Below are 24758 nucleotides of genomic sequence, written 5' to 3' on the forward strand. Positions count from 1 at the left end.
TATTTCCCTTAGATTCCAGCGGTGTCCTGGGCTGTACTCCGAGTCATCTGATGGTTCCCATCTGGGTAGATTGAGCACCAGGGAGTACTGGGTTGATGCACACATCTAACAATGCCTCAGGCACAATACCAGACATCTGTGTCATTTAAAAGGGCTGGTATTGATATTGTTGGCCCTCCAAGGGAAACATAGTTTGGCTCTGACTGACACCTGGCACTGGGCCACTTCAAGTCTCCAACTATGTTGACACAAAACCCTACTGGGATTTTAAAAATATGGTTTATGACCTCCTGTTGATTAGCAGGTATACGTCCCCGGGGTGTACCTCCCACCCTGTGTGCTCAGAACTGTTGCCCTTGGCTATTTCAACTGCTTTCTATGGGTCAGGTCTGCCCGATGTTTTGCAGATGCAGGGGTACAGGAGTCCTCCACTGGTGAGGTGGGGTGGGCTTCATCAGGGATTGACTCGTGTGCACACTGGTCAGCTAGGGTAAAGATTAAAGTGTTCCTCCCACAAATATCTGCCACTATGCAAAGGGGGTTCTCCCTCAGCAGTGGGTTTGCTGCCTGTTCAGGCTTTACTCTCCAGTCAGACTTCTTGCTTTGGCTTCTCCAGTTCCTCTGTCACAACCATGCCTTTAGTATGAGCACCCATTGTGTTGTCCCCTCCAGACCGCTGAGTTTTCCAAAGCACCACAGCATTTCATAGATGGTGTGAGTGCCCAATGTTATGCCTTTGGAAAATATTATGAGCAGGTGCTGTGATGGGGAAGAGGAATGTGGTGGTAATGCTCTGATTACTTACTGGTAATTTTCATTTCATCCAGTGCTACTGTTCCTCATTACTAAGTTTCATAGACTTCAAAGCCCATAACACCCAGTACGGCCTATGGTTAGGCTCTATAAAGTTAATATAACCTGGGTCACTCTTCATTTTATGTAGTATATAGAGATATTTAGAAGATGTTAGGACCACATTCCTCTTGGGCAGTTGCGGGTAGTTGACTATGTGTATGTTCTTGGAAGCCTCGGAAGGCAGTGTTCTGAAACATTTGAGGCTATAGTCTGACAAAATGACATCTGCTCTGCAGGAGAATTGGGTGAAAAGTGAATGAACCACCTGTTCAGCGCTCACACCTCTACACATCACCAGTGAGCCCAATCATAAAGTTAAAACAGAAAGCGTTAAGAGATATACCTACTTCACCTTTTGTGGTAACGTGGGCTGAGGAAAGGCTCTACTCTAAAAAAGGCTGTGAATGTGATTCCATAGCCGCCCAAACAGCAAAGAATAACAGTCCAAAATAAAGGGAATGTCCTATCAAGGTTCTATAAAACTATATATACTTCAACAAACCATCTGCACAAAACCTAAATGGAAAAACTGTACAATACCCATCCCTGTGGAAAGAACAGATAATATGCAAGAAAAGAGAGAATGCAGCATTGCGGGCAAGAATACTGGGGTGAAATTCAATGACCACAATATTCTTTTAAGAGGGGATATCTAGAGGAAAAAGGCACAATCAACAAACCAGTCCCTAGGGCCTGAAATGGACATGGGGGTGCAGTTATGGACCAATAGTACCTCCTTGGTGGTTTGACTACAGCATTCATGGCTTCTTGGTGATGTGTGTACGGTTCAACGCAGTTCGAGTGCAGCTGCCACATTTGTCTAGATGCAAAGCAGTGTTGAGCAGGGATCGAACACGAGCTTGTTGCAGTTCAAAGGTGATGCTTGAAGAAGAACAGATCATACAGAGTAGTGCAGGTCTGTTCAACGGTTGGTTCAACTGGCAGATGCTGGTGATTGGGTGTGCTGCTCTACAAGATCAATTCGATAAAGCGTTTGAGAGACTGTGGATCATGAGGGCCGCTAGGGTCAGTTTGATGATCAATTCGACAGTGAAGATGCTGGAGACTGGATGCACAGTTCGGTTTGATGCAGCATCCAATGTTCAGGGATTGATATTCCACCAGGGTTGTGTCGACTGGAGATGAAGATCACAGGAAAGATGCTGGCGAGCAAGTGGAAGTTCGAAGGTGGCAGATGCAATAAAGAGCTCATAGATCGAGCTGAAGCAATGTCACACTCAGGTAGTGCTGTCCAGTGGCAAACAGGTTTGAACATGAAAATCAGTGGTTCGATAACCAGTTGAATGCCAAAGACAGCACCGGAGCATCCAGGTGGTATGATGTGGTCAAACATTCTCAAATCAAGGTTCGCTGTGGTTCGCCAGTGGGCAATGCAGGAATCCTGCCTGCCCTGGCTCTCTGATGCTGTGATTCTGCCTCAGGGCTTGAAAGGACAATCATAGTCCCAATGACGTGGCTGCCAATGCAAGGGAGGATGGTCCACACTTTCAGGAGTCCTTCACCATGATGAGGGTCTGGGCAGCAGTTTGACTGGTAGAGATGCAAGTCTTGTGCATGCAGTTAGTTCACCTCCAATGTGGACTGGGGATGGGTAGGGAACAGAGCTCACTTCTGCCTTGGCCTCTCAGTCTTTACCTCACTGGTGGAAGGCTTGGGAAAGTCAACTCTCCCAACAGAGGTCAAACGAAATTCATTCATAGGTGATTGTTCCAAAGTAAATCTCAGAAGGAATGGGAGTACCCATTGTTTAAACGCAAAAGCCCACCAGTGATTGGATTAAAGCAAGCCTGGTTTAAGTCTCCAGTCCCTGTGCTTGGATCCAAGGGACCTTGCCTCCTGACCTCACTGTTAAAGTGTTTTGCGCTATAGGAAGTGGGGGGGAGATAGAGGCAGAGAGAAACAAGATGGTGGAACCTTCTTCCAGCTGGAAGGAGCTCCCTCTGGCTACAGTAATCCCACCCTTCCCTTCTCTATGGTATCAAAGGCGCTTTTGGTATGAAGTACACTGGTATGAGGCTACTCCTTTTGTGAATGGGTGTTACCTTTGATTCCTGTGAAGTCGCTCTCTTTCTGTAAAGGGTGTTGCCTACCCTCACAAAAGGAAATCAATTGAGGCAATCCCAAAGGCTACAGTCTTGCTGGCGGCAGCACCATGGTCAGCCTGGATGTGGCTTCAATTACTATGAGTATAATGTGCCACCAGGAGAGTAAACTGAAATTGATGGGGGTTTTGGAACAGAGATGCATATCTTAAATGCAGCCCTGGACTGTAGTGACTTTAGCTGTCACTCCAGCTGTCAAGAGGGTACCCTAAACTTGCCCTGTGCGGCAGGAGAACAGGAACTACAGATCAATATACTGATGCAGCTGGCCACAGGTGAATTCTATGCTTCTGGCATGGCATTTTTTGGAGAGGGGAACTGGTCAGCAGACCTCCCTCTCTGAGGGAGAAATAATGTTTAAATACAAAAGTTCATCCAATTCCTTTAGACTGCTTATTGTACATCGAAATACATTTACCAGTACACTCTACTCCGCCTCCAATCAAACACACAATCCAGGAATGAGGAAAAAGTAATAGTGCTGGGGAACCTAATTTCGTTTATCAGAATCTTCAAGCATATGGAAGAATGAAGCAATTCCAATTAATAATAAATCTATCTGGTGGACAACTTGGCAAAAGGCAGGGATTTGGAGACTACAGCAAGCAATGCCTGATAACACTCTATTAAATGTTGAATTCCTTAAATTTATATATAAGTTTAAAGAGGGGGAAATGAGATGCTATTGCCAACTTGAAGAACTGTTCACAATACTTTTTTTCTCCTTTGATATTATCATACGTGAGTCACCTAACTTTGCTTTCTTCGCCCTTCCTCACCCACGTTCCCCGTGCCTAGTCTTCCCCGGCACCCTGCCTCCCAAGCCCTCTTCCCACCCCTCTAGCACCTACCCCTTCTGTGATTGGTGCTCTGCCCAGGAAGTAACCATCTTTGCTAGTAGCGCCAGGGCAACATGGCCCAGGCAGCTGGTGAAGGGTCAGAGGCAAGGGGCATCCCCGTAGGGCCGCTCCCATCCCCTGTTTGCGCCTGTTCATTCCGGGAGCCTGAAAAAGCATCCTACTGCTACAACCAGGTAAGTTGGCAAGACTAGGGAGTTGAGCCATCACTGAGCCCCTGAAACCCTGCCACTATCACATTATTATTACATCATTCTCAACTGAACCTACCATTGTTTGGAACCTGCTGCACTCTATGGTTTTGTTACTGGGCCTCATACCGGCACCGGTAAGGACACCGGTGCTGGTAAACCCTTTGCGCCCTATTCCGAGGTCCCTTAGCGGGTCCCTCCCTTAACACCTGGTCTGACCAGGCGTTATGGACGGTACCCGTTAAAGGACTTTGGAGCTAATAACGGTACTGCAAATTGTGGTACCGTTATTAGCTACTTCCCCATTCCCATTGAGCCCTATGGGGGCTCAAATGGGAATGGGGAATGGAATTTTCAATGATGATTTACTGGTCCCTCCAGGGTCGGAATGGACTGGTAAGTCCCCATTGAACCAGGTCGGAGTCGGTACCGGTATGGGAGGTAGTCATGGCGCAAATAGCGCCATGACTACCTCCATACTCGGAATGAGGCCCACTGGGTTGACCCCTAGCATTGTTTAAATCTGTCTGCGCTCTATGGTTTTGTTACTGTGTTGATGCCTGCCATTATTTTAAATCATGCTAAATGCTATGGTTTTTGTTACTGTGTTTACTCCTGTGATTGCTTACACATTGCTGCACTTAGAGGTTTTGCTAGGTGAACCATTGGAGTATATAGCCACTGTCGAATCTAGGGGAGCTCTCACAGAGCAGCCACTGTTAAACCTGGGAGAACGTTTAGAGTAGAGCCACTGCTGAATCTAGGAGAAGTTTCAAAGTATAGCCACTATTCAATACATGTGACATCCACATCGTAACCACTGTTGAACTTAGACGAACTGTCAGAGTATAGCCACTGTTGAATCTAGGTGAACTCTCAGAGAACAGCCACTGTTGAATCCAGCAGAACTCTCAGAGTATAGCCACTGTCAAATCTAAGAGAAGTTTCAAAGTACAGCCACTGTTGAATACATGTGAAATATACTTCATAGTCACTGCTGAATCTAGAAGAACTATCAGAATATAGTCACTGTTGAACCTAGGAGAGTTTTACAGAGTATCTCAACTGTTGAATACATGTGACATCTGTAACATAACCGCTGTTGAATCTAGAAGAACTGCAATAGAATAGCCACTGTTGAATCTAGGAGAACTCTCAGAGTATAGACATTGTAGAATCTAGGAGAAGTGTCAGAGTCGAGCCATGGTTGAACACATGTGGCATATTTGGCATCTACAATATAACCAATATTTAATCTAGAAAACTAGCATGGCTATTTTTGAATCTAGAAGAACTCTCAGAGTAAAGCCTCTATTGAATCTAGGAGAAGTTTTAAAGTACAGCCACTGTTGAATACATGCAACATATACATCATAATAACTGTTGAATCTAGAGGAACTGTCAGAATATAGACACTTTTGAACCTAGGAGAATTTGTCAGAGCATAGCCACTGTCGAGCACATGTAATATCTGTAAGATACCGCTGTTGAATATATAATAACTGTCATGAAATAGCCACTGTTGAATCTAGGAGAACTCTTAGAGTATAGCCATTGTGGAATGTAGGAGACGTTTCAGAGCGTAGTCACTGTTGAACACATGTGACATCTACAATATAACCACTGTTGAAATTAAAAAACTAGCAGAGTACAGCCATTGTTGAATTTGGGAGAACTCTCAGAGTACAGTCACTGTTGAATCTGGGAGAACTCACAGAGTATAGCCACTGTTGAATATAGGAGTCGTTTTAGAGTATAACCACTGTTGAATACATGTGACATTTACAAGATAACCACTGAATCTAGAAGAACGGTAAAAGTATAGTGTAGGGGATCAAGAGTAAGACTGACACAGTAACAAGTTTCAGTATGAATAAGGACCTTTATTGTCAAAATAATAAGAGGGGTTGGGGAATTCCTACCTGTCCCTATGTTTATGAGGACGTCTGTGTCAGGATGTTAAACCAAAGAGCCTTCTCCGTCCTGTGTCCAAAAACCCTAAACTGACCCTTACACACTAAACTCAAAACAATGTGTACAAAGGGTTTTTTGTAAGCCATGCACGTGTATCTTTCTTTCAGAGTTCCAAACAAAGTTCTAAGGTGCCAAAAACAAAAAGGACTTAAAGTTCCACGAGAGGAAGGGCTCCTCCGATCCTCTATGTTTGTTCTGGTCTTTTACTGTATGTCTGACACTTCAGGAAAAATAAGGTCAAATAATGTTCCACTGTTTCAAAGGGCGCTCCCCTTGTGTCTCTTTCTTTATACACAATGTCACTTCACGGGGTACAACTTCACCCTTGAGTTTCTCCACTTATTATGCTTCCACAGTTTAAACTCTTTCCCTTTGATCCTTCTGATTTTCACCATCCAATGTATTAATACAGTACAAGGTTATTCCAGGGGGTATAATTCTGTGCGTCTATTTTAAACACACAGTTCTCTTAATTCTTCAGTTAATCGCACTCCATATCTCAGTTAACCTTAAATGGGTATGGTTCTTCCCTTTTCCTTTGACTGTGCCTCTTATTACCCCTGGTGTACTCTCCTACCAGGCTATTGAGACTTTTATACTGATCCTTAAAAAGGGGTATGGGTCTTCCCTTTTTGTATTCGTTCACACCATTCTACATATTCAGGTTGACTTTTCTTCTTACTCCTGGTTTACTCTCCTGCCAGGATATCACAGTTCTGTTTCTTGGGTGTGGGTCCCAGACTCGCACAGTGCCTGGTTTATCCTCTTGCCAGGATATCAGAATTCTGTTTCTTTGGTGCAGGTACCCGATCCACATAGTACCTGGTTTGCTCTCCTGCGAGGATATTGCAATTCTGTTTCTTGGGTGCAGGTCCCAGACTCGCACAGTGCGTAGTTTACTCTACTGCCAGGGCTTTATATCCTTTCATGGGTATGAGTCCCAGACTCATTGTTTGCCTATTTCACTGTCCTGCAGGCCTTTTCCATTATCCACTCACTCTTTCTTGAATCTAAGAAATAATGATTGTCCTGTATTGGGTCACCAACCCTTTCCCAGCAAGGTTATTATTGATATCAACTCCTCTTTTCAAATATTGGGTCACCAACCCGTTCTTAACAGTGGTCGTATTTGTGTCAATATCCTTTCCCAAGCACTGGGTCACCAACCATTTCTTCACACTGTTCGTATTGGTATCAGCCTCTTTCTCCAAATATTGGGTCAATGACCCATTCTTAACACTGTTTATATTTGAATCAATCTCTCTTTTCAAGTATTGGGTCACTGACCCTTTTTTAACACTATTGGTATTTTTATCAATCTCTCTTTCCAAGATTTGGGTTACTGACCTTTTCTTCACAGTGTTCGTATTCGTATCAACCTCCATCTCCAAGATTGTGGTCACCGACCCTTTCTTAACACTTTTTGCATTTGTATCAATCTCTCTTTCCAAGATTTGGGATACCGAACCTTTCGTAACATTGTTTGTATTCGTATCAACCTCTCGCTCCAACATTTCGGTCATCAACCTTTTCTTAACACTTCTTCTTTTCATTGGTTCCTCCAATTACTTTTTTTGGGCTTTCTTGCGCTGTTAATGATATGCGACACTCACTATCAAGTGCTCCGGTAACCCTCTTACTCTCTCTGGGATTACCGGTCAGCTCTGGCGTGCCTCGCGTCCTTCAGTCTTCTTTTACTTCGGTTTGCTGAATGGGAGTGCGTCCCGTTAGCAGTTTGGCTCCCACTTTATCTTCCTTTGCTTCTGGCTTATATCAATAAAGAAGGTGAGCTTCTCTTGGTCCGGTCTCTCTACATGCTGTTCCCGTCAGCCTCCATGCTGCTTTCCACAGTATTCTCACCTTCGGCGTTCCAGTCAGCGTCAGCACAATCTGTGTTATGCTGCATCCTCTGCCTCTCCTTCATATTCTGTTCAACTGTGTGTTTTAAGTTTCATTGCTCATCCCTCTTGCTCATCTCAGTACTAAAAAAAGGGGAGAAGGTAAATAATGTTGTTGGTCAAGAAAACCTGGGACTTCTTTATCTCCGCCACAATAAGCCATAGAGGCATGTTGGAAAGGAACATGGGTGTCATTAAGGATTAAATCTGAAGGTTTATTTTGATTCAGTGTTTTCCTGCCTCTCTGGAGTTTGTCCTCCCCTACGTGGCCCTCTCACAGATAGCCATCCCCAGTGTCAGAGTCAGGTATCTTCTGTCTTTCCCTGGCCATGTAAGAGAATCTTCCCTTCAGAGAATCGGTGATGATGTTGCTGGATTCATCACAATAGCCACTGTTGAATCTAGGTGAACTTTCAGAGTATAATCACTGTTGACTCTAGGGGAACTCTCAGAGTAGAGCCTTGGTTGAATCTAGGAAAGGTTTCAGAGTATAGCCACTGTTGAATACATGAGACATCTACAATATAACCACTGTTGAATCGAGACAAACTAACATAGTACACCAATTAGTGTATTTAGGAGAACACTCAGAGTATAGCCACTGTTGAATCCGGGAGAACTATCGGAATATGCCATTGTTGACTCTAGGAGAACTCACTGGGTCTAGCAATTGCTGAATCTAGGAGAACTCTCAGAATAGACCCACTGTTGAATCTAAGAGAGGTACTGGACTATAGCTATTGTTGAATTCAGGTAAACTAACCAGAGAACACCACAGGCAGGCTATTGTTGCTGTTGATCACTATACAAATACAAAACTACACAGGCCCACAAATGGAGACAACTATACAAGGTCCCTAAAGGGAAGACCTAACCACAAACCACCACAGGTCACCACAAGGAGGCATTCACCTATGTCAACACATTACAACTACAAAACCACAAGTCAGCACAGGAAGGCCACCGCCGGTGAACCAGATACAACAAAAAAGTCATGGGAGACCACAAGGAGAGATAGCCACGAAGGAGCCAATAGGGGAAGAAATAACCACAGGACACCACAGATCCCCACAGGGAGGCTTTCAACCCTATTGACCCCAATTCAAATACAAGAGCCCACAGAGGAAGACAACTATACAGGACCCTAAAAGATAAGACCAAATCAAAGGAGGGCATCACAGGGAGGCTGTCACAACTGTGAACCCGATGCAAATACAACCACAAAACGGCAAGATCCCACTAGGACAGACAGGCATGCTTGACCTCAAAAGGAAGGATATAATCACAGACCACCACAGATCACCACAAGTAGGCTAACACAAAAACTACAGGCTCCCACACGGAGAGAGAGAAGCACAGGAACACTCAAGGAAAGACTTAACCGCAGATCGTGACATATCTCCACTGGGAGGCTCATACTAACATGAACCCAATACAACTAACCACCCAAATGTAGTCCCTGACTGCCAAAGTTAGTCAGTAAACCACCAGGGTCAGTCCCCGATAGGGTTAGCCTTAGTCAGAAAGGTTAGTCCCCGACTGCATGGTTAGTTACTGCCAGCCAGGGCCAAAAAATACCCGACCCAGTGACATTCCCCCCAGGGATCGCGCCAGCTTTGCGACAGGAAAGACTGACTCCATAAGGAAAATCCAAAACAGAACTAATGAAATGGAACAAGCTCAGAACTTCACACTCATGAGCAGGCGCCTACCAAGGGATAATGCACCCACAAGCTCTACGGAAAAATATCCACTCTCCAGAACAAGACCAAATTCATTCTACCTAAAATCCTACCTTTCATCCTACCACCCAATCAAACAACAATCTATCCGCAAGAACCACACGCACATCAGAAGGATAACCAGAAACCTAGGGGAAAGATGGGAAACACACAAAATCAGACCTGAAAGAAATGCCACCTACACGCCACTCATCTAAAAAACCTGCCATGACAAAAGGCACTATCATCGTTGACAGGAAAACGATTTCGAAGAAGACACTATCCCAATAAGAAATCTGACTGAATTACTCAACAAAAAAAACAGTGTCAACAAACCAGAATAAGCAATCCGATTGAAACCCTGACCAACACAACCACCAGAATACACTGCCAAAGACCAAACAGACCAAAAGAAACAGAAAGATGCACTGCAACGTAGTCAATGCCAGATCAATAGCCAAGCACATGACAGAAATATACAGCCCGCTATGCAATGGAGGCATAGTCAAGCTATTCCTCACAGAAACTTGGCTGTCTCAAAACTACAAGAAGAAGAGAACTGCAACTCACCCAAAACACTAACTAATCAACTAGCGACAATGCACCCAAACAACTGGTGAAAGGAGCGGCACACACAGTAGGCCACATACTAGATGCAATCTTCTGCAACGAAAGCCTGGTCCCAACTGCACCTCCGATGCAAACCCTCTGGAGCAACCACCTCCTTATACTGTTCATGATCCAACCACCAACAAGAATACCTGACAACCTTCCTAAAAACCCTCCAATTCTGAAAAGAAACTGGAGAGCCATGAACAGTGTGGACCTAAGCACGAGACTGGAAGCTGCAAAAACAGCAACCATCATCCTAGATGAAAGAACAGACACAATCCAAAAAGGTATCATGAAAATGCTGGATGACTTTGCACCAGAAAACCCCTTCACCCCCTCACTAAAAAAAACAATGACAAGGTGGCTCACGCCACATCACAAAGCATTGAAAGAACCCAACAGGATACTAGAAAAAGAATGGAGAAAAAACTATGACCAACGCCAAAAAAAACACAAAACAAAGACAGATTGGATTATACAAAGCCGAAATATTCAAAGCAAAAAAGCATACTGCAATGAAAAGATCACAAACAGCAACACCCAGAAAGAAATGTTCAACATCATAAATGAAAAGAGAAACACGTCCACATGCAACAATGCCCCAACCCTTAAGCAAAAACTATGCAACGATATTGCAGATCACTTCAAAAATAAAATCACCAGCATCCAGCAAATCATTGAAAGCAAGCCAAAAAGCAGCACTGGCCACCTCAACCAGCTAACACCAGAACCACAGACTAGACTAAACCACCTCCCGCAGATCTCATCAGATACATTCAACAGCCTGGTCAGCAAAAGCAATAGAGCAGGCTCTCCTGCAGATCCATGCCCACCCGACATCTTCAAGATCATCCTCACCCATGGAACACTGACAGAATATTACTGCAATCTTTTCAATCACTCACTGGAAAAAGCAATCGTGCCAAAAGCCTTCAAAATAGGCCTACATCAAGCCACTCCGAAAAGATACTTCGGGAAATTCAGAAGACCTAACCAACTACAGAACAATTTTAAATATCCCCTATCAGGTGAAACTCCTAGAAAGCTATGTCTATGGACAAATCTTGGAATATGTAGAAAACAACTGACTGTTGGATCAGGCACAAGAATGCTTCAGACCCATGAGAGCAACGGAAAGTGAACTAAAATTTAAATGGGACGATCTAAAACCAACAGAGACTACAACATCAACTGAGCACTAATACTACTCTATACACTCATCAGAAGACTAGAAGGTATTGGGATCAGCAACACAACTCTATGCTTGCAAAAGTCCTTCTTGACAGAAAGAACAGAAACAACCTGGATATCTCCATTCAAGTCAAAACCTCAGAAAACAACATGGGGAGTCCCACAGGGCTCATTGCTATTCCCATTACTCTTCAACTTCTACATGACCCTCCTGATCAACCTTCTAAACAACATGGCCTAACCTGCTATAACTACACAGATGACACTCACATTGTCTACAAAATCAATGCCAGCAATGAACAAACCCCAACACTCACCAACTGCCTCACTGAACTAAACCAGTGGATGAGCACCAACAGCCTTAAACCCCACCCTTGCAAAACCCTGGCGACCCGCTGAACAACACTCGTATTCCTTGGCCCACCAAGTTAGAAAACCCACCAGAATTATCCAAAGTGGTCAAAAAACGTCCGGAATCCTAATGGATAATGAACTAACACTAGAACCACAAGTCAACGCAATAGTAAAGAAATGCTTCTTCCACCTACACAGAATCAAGACGATACTTCCCTATCTCTCTGTCACACACAGAACACTTGCTGTCACCTCTCTCCTCATGTCAAGAATAGACTATGCTAACAGCATCCACCTCAGAATGCCAGAATACTTCATGAGGAAGCTACAATGAATTCCGAACGTAGCAGGACTATTCCTTGGACTAACTAGAAGAGAACACACTACGAACACTGCATTGGCTACTAGTCAAAAACAAATCTTCTTAAAAACTCTCTGCATAACACACAGAGTGATCCACGGCCAAAGAGGGGAATTCATACAGTAAAGAAATCACCATCTACAAACCAACTCGAGCACTACGATCCGGCACAGACATCCACCTCAAACTAAAACAATACACAAAACAAGAATTCAGAGGATCAGCATTCTCTTGCATAGCTGTGAAACTATGGGACCCTCTCCCAAAGAAAATACGAACAGCAGAAGATCACTTACAATTCAGGAAGCTTAAAAAACATGGCTCTATTTAAAGCACTGAGCTGATGAAATCACCAGGGAGAAACCCTAATTCTGCAACGCAAGAAAACACAATGAAACCGGACTACCTGTAGTATCCTGGATATTGTGATTGATTGTATGTTTGTGTGCAGAGCCTAGTGGAATGTTCAAGTGGAGCTTGGAGTGTTGGGGGACCTGAGTGCTCCAGGAAGCGAAGGTTGGGACTTGGAGCTCGGGAAGGAACCAGGGTGGAGGCCTGAAGATCTTCTCTCCTACTTTATGATCTGATCTATGTAACTAAGAGGCAATAAAGCTTGTTCCTGTTTATACTTACCTGGGTCAGCCTGGTTCCTGCTCCTTGTACATCACTGGCCCAGGGTACATGTTGCAGGAGGCAAGATACATCACTACCCAAATAAATATCTGACACTAAACCAAAATGGAACAAAATAAACTGACGGGTTACCCCAACGCAAAAATAATTCAGACAACCCCCGACTGACCCTGCCAATAACTCTTTAACACTCTGTATACCCACCACACAACCCAGACCTTCACCACAAAACACTCAAACTGCAAGCACTCTACCAATTCTCCACAACACCCAACATGCACATGAAACTCCCGCATACAGCCACACACAAAACATCACACAATGACAATCAACTAAACCATACCAGCACACAGAGACCATTTTTTCCAAACTGAAGCTACAAACAGCACATCAAAGCTCTCATGTGCTTGTCCCTCTCAAACCTATCAACTAACTAACCACCCCAGTCCGGTTCCTTTTTCTGATCCACCTGAGCATCTGGAGACCTTAAAAAATGGCATTGGTCTGTGGTACAATTCACAATAACATGATACAACCTGCTATAATTCATCATTCATTGGTGTCAACACCCTCAGCAGCCACATTATATAATCTACTTATCTGCCACTATATATCATCTCCTTATATAGTTATTTTGCGTCCAGGGAAAATTACCTTGGATTGGGAAGAAAATGTAAGGACCAAAATTCCCTGAAGAGACTGGAAATCAATGTGTCTTGGTCCTAAAAGATGGAAAGTGGGCTTTGAGTTGCGTTATACTCAACAAAGAATCATTCAGATTCCCCCCCCCCCAGAGGATTTGACAATGCAAGTTAATCCCTATTAATTTGAGCTGGAACTATAAAAAAAAGAAACAGGATCCATTGTTGATATGTTTTGGAGTTGCGAGAAAGAGCCTATATGGAGGAGATGCTACGTACAATAACTTGGTAGCAGACTTCTCAGTTGCTAAGCAACCAGTTCCATGTATAATGGGTCTACTAAAATGTCCATGGTTTAACAGATGCAAAGTTAAAGGGTATTTCCAGGGCTCTTCTAGTGGCTAAGAAACAGATGTTATGTTTGTGGGCTACACCAGTTTGTATCGTTGACAGATTAGCCAATCGCCATACCAAACGGCACCCAGAGGGTGCACTAATAGTACTTATGACATCATCTACCTCCCTGCACTTCAGTTCAGCCACTCTTTGGATATATACAGGAACCTTAGGAACAATAATGGGGTTCGAGTTCCTGAATGTAAAGAGGTGGAGTATATTAACAAAAGATAGGATTTTTGGATTAGGCTACTGTTGGAAAGCTGCTGCCTTCAAGAGTATTTACTTTGAAGAGGAAGAATTGGACTAGGTGTAATGAGCATTATTGGTAATTAACCTATTTTCCCACTCGCTAATGCGAGTAAGGATTTAGATTCTATTAACAGACACGGAGGCCAGTGGCAAGTATTATGCATGTAACCTACTTTACTTCATACCAGCAGACAAGAGAACATTTTTTAACCCTTTTTTAACAAGAAAAAACTGTAAACAGAGAACCTTGCACACCATCCCAATCAAAGATGGTTGCAAATGCCATGGTCCTAGGTTATCCAATCACCAACAACCCCTCTGCATAAATACAACCAAGGTCAATGAGTCATCTTCTGCAGATGCAACAATATTAAAGACAGCCAATATACACCTCACACCAAGAAGGTGATTCATCTCATCAATAAACAGGCTAAGATCATCTGGAGCTCTTCTGAAACTGAATCTGATCCTAAAAGCAAATCCTCACTTCCTTTCAGTGACCATTGCAACAAATAGAAGAGGTACAATGGTGGGTGGGTGATAGAACAGTCTCTAAGATGAAGGACCCTACATTCATAACATTTCAGGCAATCAACCACACACAGCTTGTGATCCTCCTGAAAGAACGGGTCAAACATTTATTTCTTCTTATAATAAAAAATATTACAACGTCAGGAGAGAAAAACCTTATTATCAACATCTGAAGCTTAACATCAGATACTTGTTTCATATATACAAGGCATAGTAACATTGTGAGTTTAGCACATGCCTGCTTTAGGGACACCGAGCTCTAGAACACTATGAAGCAGCCCCGACAGACCTCAAATCAGTCATTTTAGACAATCACTACACAGATACCTACACATTCTACCAAGTTAGCATGACAGTAAATGCATGGCAACGTATATTCAAGTGCATAGACATACCGACTCCATATAATGACAGTATGCCATTATGGACTGCCCTGGCCTTCACTCACCATTCGACATTGACCTCCAGGCTTCATGGGACACAGGGACCGATATGAAGAGGGTGGATTTGAAAGCAAGGAAGACTTTAAGGCAAAACTGGGTGACAACCCAATCAAAATGCTACAATATTTTAGAATGCGGGTGGCAGTGCGGAAGAAGTGGCCATCGTTCCCTAAGGTACCGGAGCCCTCGAACTGCAGTGAAGCTATAGTGCTAGTGGAAGAATGGAATGGGCTAATCTCTAGGCTATACAGGCTGAAACAGGACACAGCCGCTCAACAAAGCATGGTGAAGGGGAAATTGGAGAGGGTCACAGAAACGAGCACTGACGACACTAAATGGCAGAGATTCGGTCACCTAATCAAGGATGTCTCCCTCAATTCTCACCTGCGACATAACCAATTTAAAGTGTTAAACAGGCTCCATTATACCTCCTCAAGGGTATCACAATTCTCTTGTTAAACACCTGACAAATGCATGAAATGTGCTGCAGGAAACGATTCATATGTTTTGTAGCTGCCCCGGGGTGTCAACATATTGGGAAGAAGTGGCAGAAATACTTCACACGATCACAGGAATCCCCCTGTCCTTACTCCCCCTCAAGCACCTGCTGGGGGTTATTGGAAAGGCTGCTGCTAAAACCCATAGGCAATTCAACATGGGATGTATTATAGCAAAAAAAGTGCATACTGTTCAAGTGGAAATCCAGGGCGGACCAACGATACATGAATGGCTTAGAGAACTGACCTATGCGCAAGAGAGAGAAGACAGCTATTTGGGGACTATGACGACGATGAACAGACCCAAGGACTTTTGGGAACCATTTCGAGAATATTTGAGAGAACCCCAGCGATGAAAGACCCTGAAACGTAATGTCATAATTGTAATTGATGCTGTATGATCTAAATGCAATGCTACTAATAACTGTGCATACTCTGTAAGAAAGGAGAACGTCAATGTAACCTGACCACCTGTTACCTAAATCATTTATTTTTAAAAACTTGATATCTGATCAAAACAGTTTATTAATTCTCTTTTTCAATTTTTTACTAAAAACACATTATGCATCATTCAATAATGAAAAAGACAACAATTGTGATCCTGAAGGGTTAGTACACCGAAAAGCATTTATAGGTACAGTTTTAAACACAAAAGAAGAAAATATTGCAGACAGGCCACAGATAGACACACTGTGTTTCGACGCTGTGTTTAATTCCCACTTTATTGATACGCCCTTCCTAGGACATTCTTAGCATTGTTGATGAGAGCCTTCATCAGGAATTGAGGAATTTCATGTTAGAGTTGATCTGGAAGAACCCCGGAATCCTTCAGAAAAGAAGAAAAACAGTGGAAAAGATACGTGACTTTTTGAGACTGCCTGAGATTTCTTCAGGTATAGTTATAGGTATAGTTATAGCAGAGACTGTAACATGGGACTAATAATAAATAATGAGAAAGACAATAGTGATCCCGAAGAGTTAGTGCACCAAAAGGTGTGCAGTGGTACAATTTTAAACACAAAAGAAGAAAATATTGCAAATGTAAAAATCACAAGTTATACACTTTGTTGTGTTTGACATATACTAAATGTTAATATGTCAGGGTAAACAGAGCTTATAAACTTGCTGGAATACATTTCCCATCTTCTATTATGGCATAGGACTTTGAGATGCAACAGAGTGGAACATTATGTCCTAGTGCTTGGGAAAGACTAGCATTGATCTATTGTCTAGTTGGGAAACCTAGGAACAATAATGGGGTTCGGGTTCCTGAATGTAAGGAGGTGGATTATATTAACAAAATATAGGATTTTTGGATTAGGCTACTGTTGGAAAGCTGCTGCCTTCAAGAGTATTTACTTTGAAGAGGAAGAATTGGACTAGGTGTAATGAGCATTACTGGTAATTAATGTATTTTCCCACTCGCTAATGCGAGTAAGGATTTAGATTCTATTAACAGACACAGAGGCCAGTGGCAAGTATTATGCATTTAACCTTCTTTACTTCGAACCAGCAGACAAGAGAACATGTTTCAACCCTTTGTTAACAAGAAAAAACTGTAAACAGAGAACCTTGCACACCATCCCAATCAAAGATGGTTGCAAAGGCCATGGTCCTAGGTTATCCAATCACCAACAATCCCACTGCATAAATACAACCAAGGTCAATGAGTCATCTTCTGCAGCTGCAACAATATTACAGACAGCCAATATACACCTCACACCAAGAAGGTGATTCAGCTCATCAATAAACAGGCTAAAATCCTCTGGAGCTCTTCTGAAACTGCATCTGATCCTTAAAGCAAATCCTCACATCCTTTCAGCGACCACTGCAACAAATAGAAGAGGTACAAAGGTGGGTGGGTGATAGAACAGTCTCTGAGATGAGGCACCCTACATTCATAACACTTCAGGCAATCAACCACACACAGCTTGTGATCCTCTGTCATGATTCCTGCCCCTCATGTCCCCAGCCCTCCAAGATGTCAGGCTGGAGCCAGGCCACGATCACCTACTTGGTCCTCAAAGGCCTCTCCATCCCTCCAAAGACCCACTTGGAGTCAGACTTGGCGCTTGTGGCACCAGACTCACTCACTCTCATAGGATAACATTGGGGATTGGACTTGTAGTGCATTGATGGGGACAAGATGGATGCCCCCACATATTTCGGTTCCCAGAACTGCATGTGCAGTCTAGTCTTTTGGGTGTGGTTCAGCCCAGAGACACATGGGATACCCAGAGACTATTTAAGCCACGCCCAGGCTCAGAAACATGCCTTGCGTTTTCTGCACCTGCAGCGTGACACTCACCGTGTTCGGATTGGTCTCCAGTAGGCCTGCATCTTTCTTCTGCGCTCAGCTCCTGCAAGATCAAGAACACCGTTAGGAACAGCCTTACCTTGCGGCGCTTCTGACCATCATTCATTGATCCTTCTGTTCTGCGGGCATCTTCGGCGGTGTCACGCCCATCCCGGCACGCCGCTTCCTAAGGAAAAGGGAAAAGAACAGAAAAAAGGCATTGGTAAGCATTCAGCAAATCTTCGCTTATTTTCAAAGACTGTGCGAGCTTCAAACGCTTACCTGAATCCCAGACGCTCTGGGGGAACTCTGTCTCCGGAACTTCTCATCCATCTGCAAGAGGGAAAAGACACTCCAGGTTAGCGTGGAAACATCTAGAGGCACCGCATACCGCGCTTACTCACCGCATTTCTTCTTCATAGCCGGCATCCACGCTGAAAACATTGCGGCACCTAAAAGACACAGAAAAATAACCTGATTCAATACAAATATGAAAGGGTCGCATCCCGCATCACGCTTTCACTCACCTTCAGCGCTACTCATCTCAGCAGCACGTCGCATCCCCCGACCCCGGCCATCATCGAAGGAAGATAAGGAACGAAGTTAGAGAACTGTTCAAAAGACTCATTATACTTAGCTGTCATACTCTTGCCAGTGAAGTAACTAGACAGCAACGAGCCCGCATCAATCAACGTGCCCCTGCGCTGAAAGCAGGACGAAGAGTACACTTTCCAAGAAAACAAGGTGAGCTGTGGATCAAATGGAAGGGTTGGACCCCGGGGAAGAAGGGGTTCAAGCACACAGAGACAATAGGGAGTTAAACTCTACCAATCCTGTGTTTCAGGTGCAGTCTCCAGTCGAGTAGACTCCAGGGAAGGGTTCGAGGTCATAAGAGGTCGGAACAGGCTGAGTGACGTCCCCGTGGATACCAGGTGAGCGTTACAGAATGCCAAGCCTCACATCAAAATCCACCTGGGCGTCATGGAAACGTCAGAAACCGACCAGTTAGCCCACATTTGGGGCAGCTACGTTCCGAAGTACATGCAGCCAGGCAGGAGACCAACAACCTGAGGAGAGAGCTGATAGTAGCCAAAGAACACACTGATGATTTAAGCCGGCAACTTCTCCAGTCACAAGCAGGGCATGCACCATTGCCGGGAAGCGAGCCCTCGATGCCAGCACCATCAGCCAATCCCGTTCAGATAACCCTTCCTGGGGCAGTTCCCTTGGCCCCGCCCGAATGATTTATGGGGGAACCTAAGAGATTTGCAACGTTCATGAACCAGTGCCGCCTGAACTTCCTTTGTAGACCAGGGGACTTTCCGAATGACCAATCAGGGGTCGCTTTTGTGCTATCCTACCTGAGTGGTAGCGCTGCGGACTGGTCTGTACCCTTTGTGGCCCAAGACGATCCTTTGCTGCATGACTTCAGGGGCTTTCAGCAGGAGTTGGAAAAGCTGTTCGCCCATCGTACTCATGGGCAGGAATTAGACAACGAACTTCTGTCCCTACGCCAAGGGACTCAATACCTATTAACATACATAGCCACGTTCAATAGACTCGTAGTTGAAGCAGAATGGCCAGTGGAGAAGAGAACCACGCTATTTCATCAGGGGTTGCGGAGGAAGTTCAAGGATGTTCTCGCACAAGTAGTGAACCCCCCGAAAGACTGCTCAGAATTCATTGACCTTGTTGTTCAACTGGATCATAGGTTGCAAGACCGAAGAGCAGATCGAACCAGACGGGACCCTCGCCCTATGTATGTGCGTTCAAAGGACAATATTGCCCGCACAACGGAAGGTTCAGGAGAACCAATGTAAATCAGGGGGTCAGATCCCTCAGGGGGTCAGATCCCCCTTGACTAAAGCGGAAAGGGATAAAAGGAGACAGCAGCAGTTATGTCTGTACTGTGGAAGGTCAGGTCGTTTCCTTAAAGAGTGCCCTGTAGAGCCACTGAGGAGGACGGTAGGGGCCACGGACAAGGAAGATACCATCAAGGAATCGGAAAACTCCCCAGCCCGGCAAGTGTAGGGGTCCACTTGTCGAGCGAAGAAAGTGAACTACAGACCTCCCATTTTGCACTATCTGTGGTCTTGATCAATCACCAACAACCATCTCGGATGCACGCAGTAAAAGCGTACATTGACAGTGGAGCCGTTGGGAATTACATCGACCAGGATCCTGCGGCAAAGATGGGGCTTCCGTTACGCCCCAAATCAACCACCGACACTGTTACCACTGTCGACAGCACGGAAATAGCTTCTGGTCCAGTATCCCAATGCACTGCAGCTTTAACCCTTCTGTGCCAGGATGGACACCAAGAATCTATCGTTTTCGACCTCATTAAGGCACCACAGTTCTGGTTGATTTTGGGAATGCCATGGTTGGTAGCTCACAATCCTTGAATCGATTGGCGAGCAAAGGAATTGGCCTGTCCCGAGACTTGCGCCCACACATGTTATCGCCAAGAGAAACAACCAATAGACACCAGAACCTCCACGCTTGCGACTGTGGCAATCGGCACCCTACCAAGTGAATACCAGTACTTTCAAGATGTCTTTCAGAAAGAACAGGCTAATACCCTGCCACCGCATAGACCATACGATTGCCAAATCGACCTGATACCCGGCGCACAAATCCCTTGTGGGCTAATTTACGCACTCACCGAACCAAAAAACCAGCACCTGAAGGCCTATCTTGACCAATACCTGGCCAACGGGTTCATCAGTCCCTCGAAGTCTCCAGCAGCCAGTCCTCTATTCTTCGTACCGAAAAAGAGGGGGACTTGAGAACGTGCATCGACTATCGCACACTGAACCAGATTACCGTAAAAAAACGCTACACCCTGCCACTGATCCCTGAATTGCTTGATCAAGTCAAAGATGCCCAAATCTACACAAAACTAGACCTGAGGGGAGCATATCACCTTGTTCGCGTAAAACAGGGGGACGAATGGAAAGCCGCTTTTCGCACCAAATACGGCTTGTACGAATATCAATTAATGCCCTTTGGCCTTTACAGTGCACCTGCAGCATTTCAATACTTCATGCACGATGTCCTACGGGAATTGATTGATGTCTGTGCTCTAGTGTACATCGACGATATTCTAGTATATTCCGCATCAAAGCAGGACCACATTAAACACGTCTGATCCGTATTGGAGTAACTCTGTCAACACCAGCTCTACGCCAAGCTCGAAAAGTGCTCATTCCACGTCTCTGAGGTGGAATTCCTGGGCTTTATTCTCAGCCCGAATGGAATCCAAATGGATGTACACAATGTAGATGCTATCCTGATTCATGCAAGGGGGTTCAAAGTATGCTGGGTTTTGCAAACTTATACCGCCGGTTCATCCCAGGATTTTCACAAATCGTGGATCCCATCACGTCATTGCTAAGAAAAAGCAACAAAAAGTTCCAGTGGACAACAGAAGCTGAGGAAGCTTTCCAGGAACTCAAAGCAAGATTCACATCTGCCCCAATCTTACCCCACCCTCGCCCTGATCTCCCATACCTGGTGGAAACGGACGCCTCAGGCATGGCTATGGGAGCCGTCCTCTCACAAAAGGACCCCGAAACAGGCCAGTTACACCCTGTTGCCTTCTGGTCGCGTAAATTCACATCCCCTGAACTCAATTACGCTATCACAGACAAAGAACTCCTGGCCATTAACTCAGCTTTTAAGGCATGGCGGCACTACCTCTTGGGCGCCAGACACACAATCACCGTAATAACTGACCACCGAAACCTCCAGTACCTAAAAACGGCAAAGGCCCAATCCTCACGACAACTACGTTGGGCTCTTTTTTTTGCTGAATATGACTACGTGATTACATTTCGACCAGGGGTGAAAAACGGGAAGGCTGATGCCCTTTCCCGTATGGGGGTGGAAGAGCAAGGGTATCAGACCACTGACCTAATAGCAATCATCCCGAGTGACAAGCTCCTAGGAATCACAGCAACCGTAACTCAGAAAGAATTACATGAAGGTGGGGTGCTGTTGCGCGCATTAAAGATGGCCGCCTGAAAGGAGAGCTCCGGCTCATATAAAAAATCCTGTTCTAAAATATCCTTCCTGCACCGCTCTACACACGGTTGACACGAAGATTCCTGTGTCAGAGGGTCTCCTACACGTACCCTGAAGAAATTGGGTGAATCTGTGGCTTGGTGTGCCGGGCTATCCCACCCGGAAGACAAGGCGGCTGTGGAAAAGCGGCGTCGCCGCCCTGAGGCTCCGCATGAAATTTACTGGAGGCCAGAGGCGGAACGCGGGAGACCCGGCCGTGGTGGGGGAGGGGCACAGCGGTGTACGCTGTGCTGCAGAGCCCCCTACAAGAGCCACAGTAACACGGCATCCTTAAGCCGACACACACAGTGATATTGCCGCTGTTGGAGCACACGAGGAGCTGGGCCGGGGGCGTGCTGTTGGGGAGCTGGTGCGAACATCTGTACGGGCTGCAAGCGGAGCTGGGCATAGCTCCGACTGGCGTGCGGCACGGGATGCTGCGTCAGCTCCCCGGGGGCCTGGCCCTGCTCCCCCACAAGAGCGCTCCTACGAGGGCACCTGGGAACGGCACAGAGAGACACCGAAAGCGCACTCTGGCCCGGCAGGACAAGTAAGTGGGGTGGGGTAGGTGGGAATCCCTCCTCACCTCCCCCACCGCTGCAGGATAGCCCGAGGAGGGGATGGCTCCCGACACGGAACGGGACACCTAGGTAGCCCCTAACGGTGTGGTGTGAACGGGACCCACGGCAACACACGCACAATACAAGGCCCTGCGAGCGCAGTGGAAGCCACGTTGTGCAGAAATAGCGTGGGGGTCCTGAGTGATCAGTGCAGGGCCGCGCAGTCACTGACAGTGGGGTGCCGAGGGCTGCACCCCCAGGCAAGAGGTGAAAGGCAGAGTGGAGGCGAGTGAAGGCAGTCTGAGCAGTCCGAGCTGCCGTGCGACGGGGACGGATAGGCTCTCCTTCATGACCTGCCGTTAAAACAGATTGTTACTACCAGCAGGTATTTGTTACCGCAACACCCATTTGATACCAACATTGTTTCACCAAAGGGTATCAACTCTTCCACTCTGAAGAATGTCCATGGCCATCGGGTTCTATTAATTAAAGATCCGTTTGCGATATTTGGAGAAGAGCACTTTATATCTTTTCAAGACTCAGTGTCTTCTTCCAGCCACTCCTGCTCATGCTCTGTACCGGGGTCTTGCTTGACGTCCTGACCTCCTGCCTTTGAAGTATTCCCCCTCATTCATTTAGGGGAATTTTACTACTCATTTTGCCCCGAGGAAGGCGGTTTTCCAACATCAGTGGCCTTACAGGTGGCCCGCCGAAACATCTTAACGGTCTCATTGTCTGTTGGAACTCATTTTTGTTCCCAAATGCTTATAGATTTATTCTCTTTGAGACCTTTTCTTTTCTCTTCATATACCATGTGTACGTTGGCAGACCTGTATAAATGCTTTCATATTGCATATAAATGTATTTATATCTTGCCTAAATCAACTGGCGGACCTCTATAAAATGCACTTAGATTTTGTTTAAATTATAATTGTATGTCTTTGTTTAAAGCAATGAATTTTATGTAGTTGTTAAACACACTCACTTTTTGTGAAATAAATAAGTCAGAAATAAAATATGTTTTTCTTTGTGTAAAATGATATTTTTCTATGCTTCTCATGGTGACCTTGGGTTGTTCTAAGTTAGAATAATCAGGATACCCTGTTGGATACCATTTGAATAGCACTTCATAAATTTTCAAATTTAGTTTTTACGGCTTTTGAAATCCTTGTTATGTGAAGAGGTGAAACACTGACACTCTTGGTCGACAATACCCCCTGAAGTGATACGGAGGAGCCACTAATACCCTGAGAGGGCACAGTAACATCAGGCCTGGACAAATGCCCCATCCACTCCCCGGAGTGGGCCAGTGAGACGCCCCGCTAAGAACTATAGTGCAGTGGACATCCTGATCAGCCGGGGGGGGTCCGCCTGGTGGCGATACCTGTTCGGATGGTAGGAAAAAGAGAAAGAGAGCAAATACCCAGTCCAAGCAGTGGGTGAGGAAGATACAGAGCCTTCATACTATTTGGTTCCTATCAGCGACACGATACGTGGGAGGACACAACACACTCCAAGGTCACACACTAACCTACATGGGCCGCACCGAGAGGAAGGGTGCAGGAGGGAAAAAAAACGGCACAATGGACTCCTTTGCCAGCTCCCAACCATGCAGGGCGCCAGATGGGTCGCAACAACCATCGGACAGGCCGGGTGAAGACCCCTTAGAGCGTCTGTCAACACTAGTCCAGAACGGGTTCATGGCAGTCAATGTCAAATTGGATGACCTGGTGGCAACAATCGTATCCCTGAGGGCCAGAGTGGAGAAAGAGAGCTCACGTATTACGGAAACGGAGAATAGAATCAGCGCAAACGAAGACACAATTTCGTAACATGGCCGCAACATAACCCAACTCAAAACAGAACTTTGTAAAACTCAAAGTAAATGCGAGGATTTAGAATCGAGATCTCGTAGAAATAACATCTGGATTGTTGGGGTTGCGGAGACCTTTGTAATGGCGAAATGGAGCGGCAAGTGGAACACCTTTTGAAAGATATCCTGGGGGCTGAATCTTTCTCGGAACATTTTCTCGTGGAGAGGGCTCACCGCACTCTGGCACCACCGCCGAAACCTGGGGCACCGCCTCGCACCATAATAGCACCTATCCTAAACTATAGAGACAGGGATGCTGTCCTCCGACTCTCCAGAGAGGAAGGCAAGTTGCACTTTGAGCACAATAGAATCCATATATACCCGGATTTCTCTGCTGGGGAGCAGGCGCAACATCGATCTTATGAACCGGTGAAAAGGCAACTGCGGATGCGAAATGTACCCTATGCCCTGATCTTTCCTGCGAAGATCAGAAT

General features: G+C 45.4%; 1 long non-coding RNA gene across 1 annotated transcript in view; it reads right to left on the reverse strand.

The window, feature by feature from the left end:
- Positions 1-16039: 16039 nt before the first annotated feature.
- Positions 16040-24758, reverse strand: part of LOC138515602 (uncharacterized) — an 88482-nt gene continuing 79763 nt past the window's right edge. Inside the window, exon 3 of the long non-coding RNA XR_011282099.1 lies at positions 16040-16356. This is a non-coding gene — a long non-coding RNA (uncharacterized lncRNA). The remainder of the gene's footprint in view (positions 16357-24758) is intronic.

This window comes from Ambystoma mexicanum, chromosome 6q (genome assembly GCF_040938575.1).
Source record: "Ambystoma mexicanum isolate Mex_15411 chromosome 6q, UKY_AmexF1_1, whole genome shotgun sequence".
NCBI classification, from domain to species: domain Eukaryota; kingdom Metazoa; phylum Chordata; class Amphibia; order Caudata; family Ambystomatidae; genus Ambystoma; species Ambystoma mexicanum.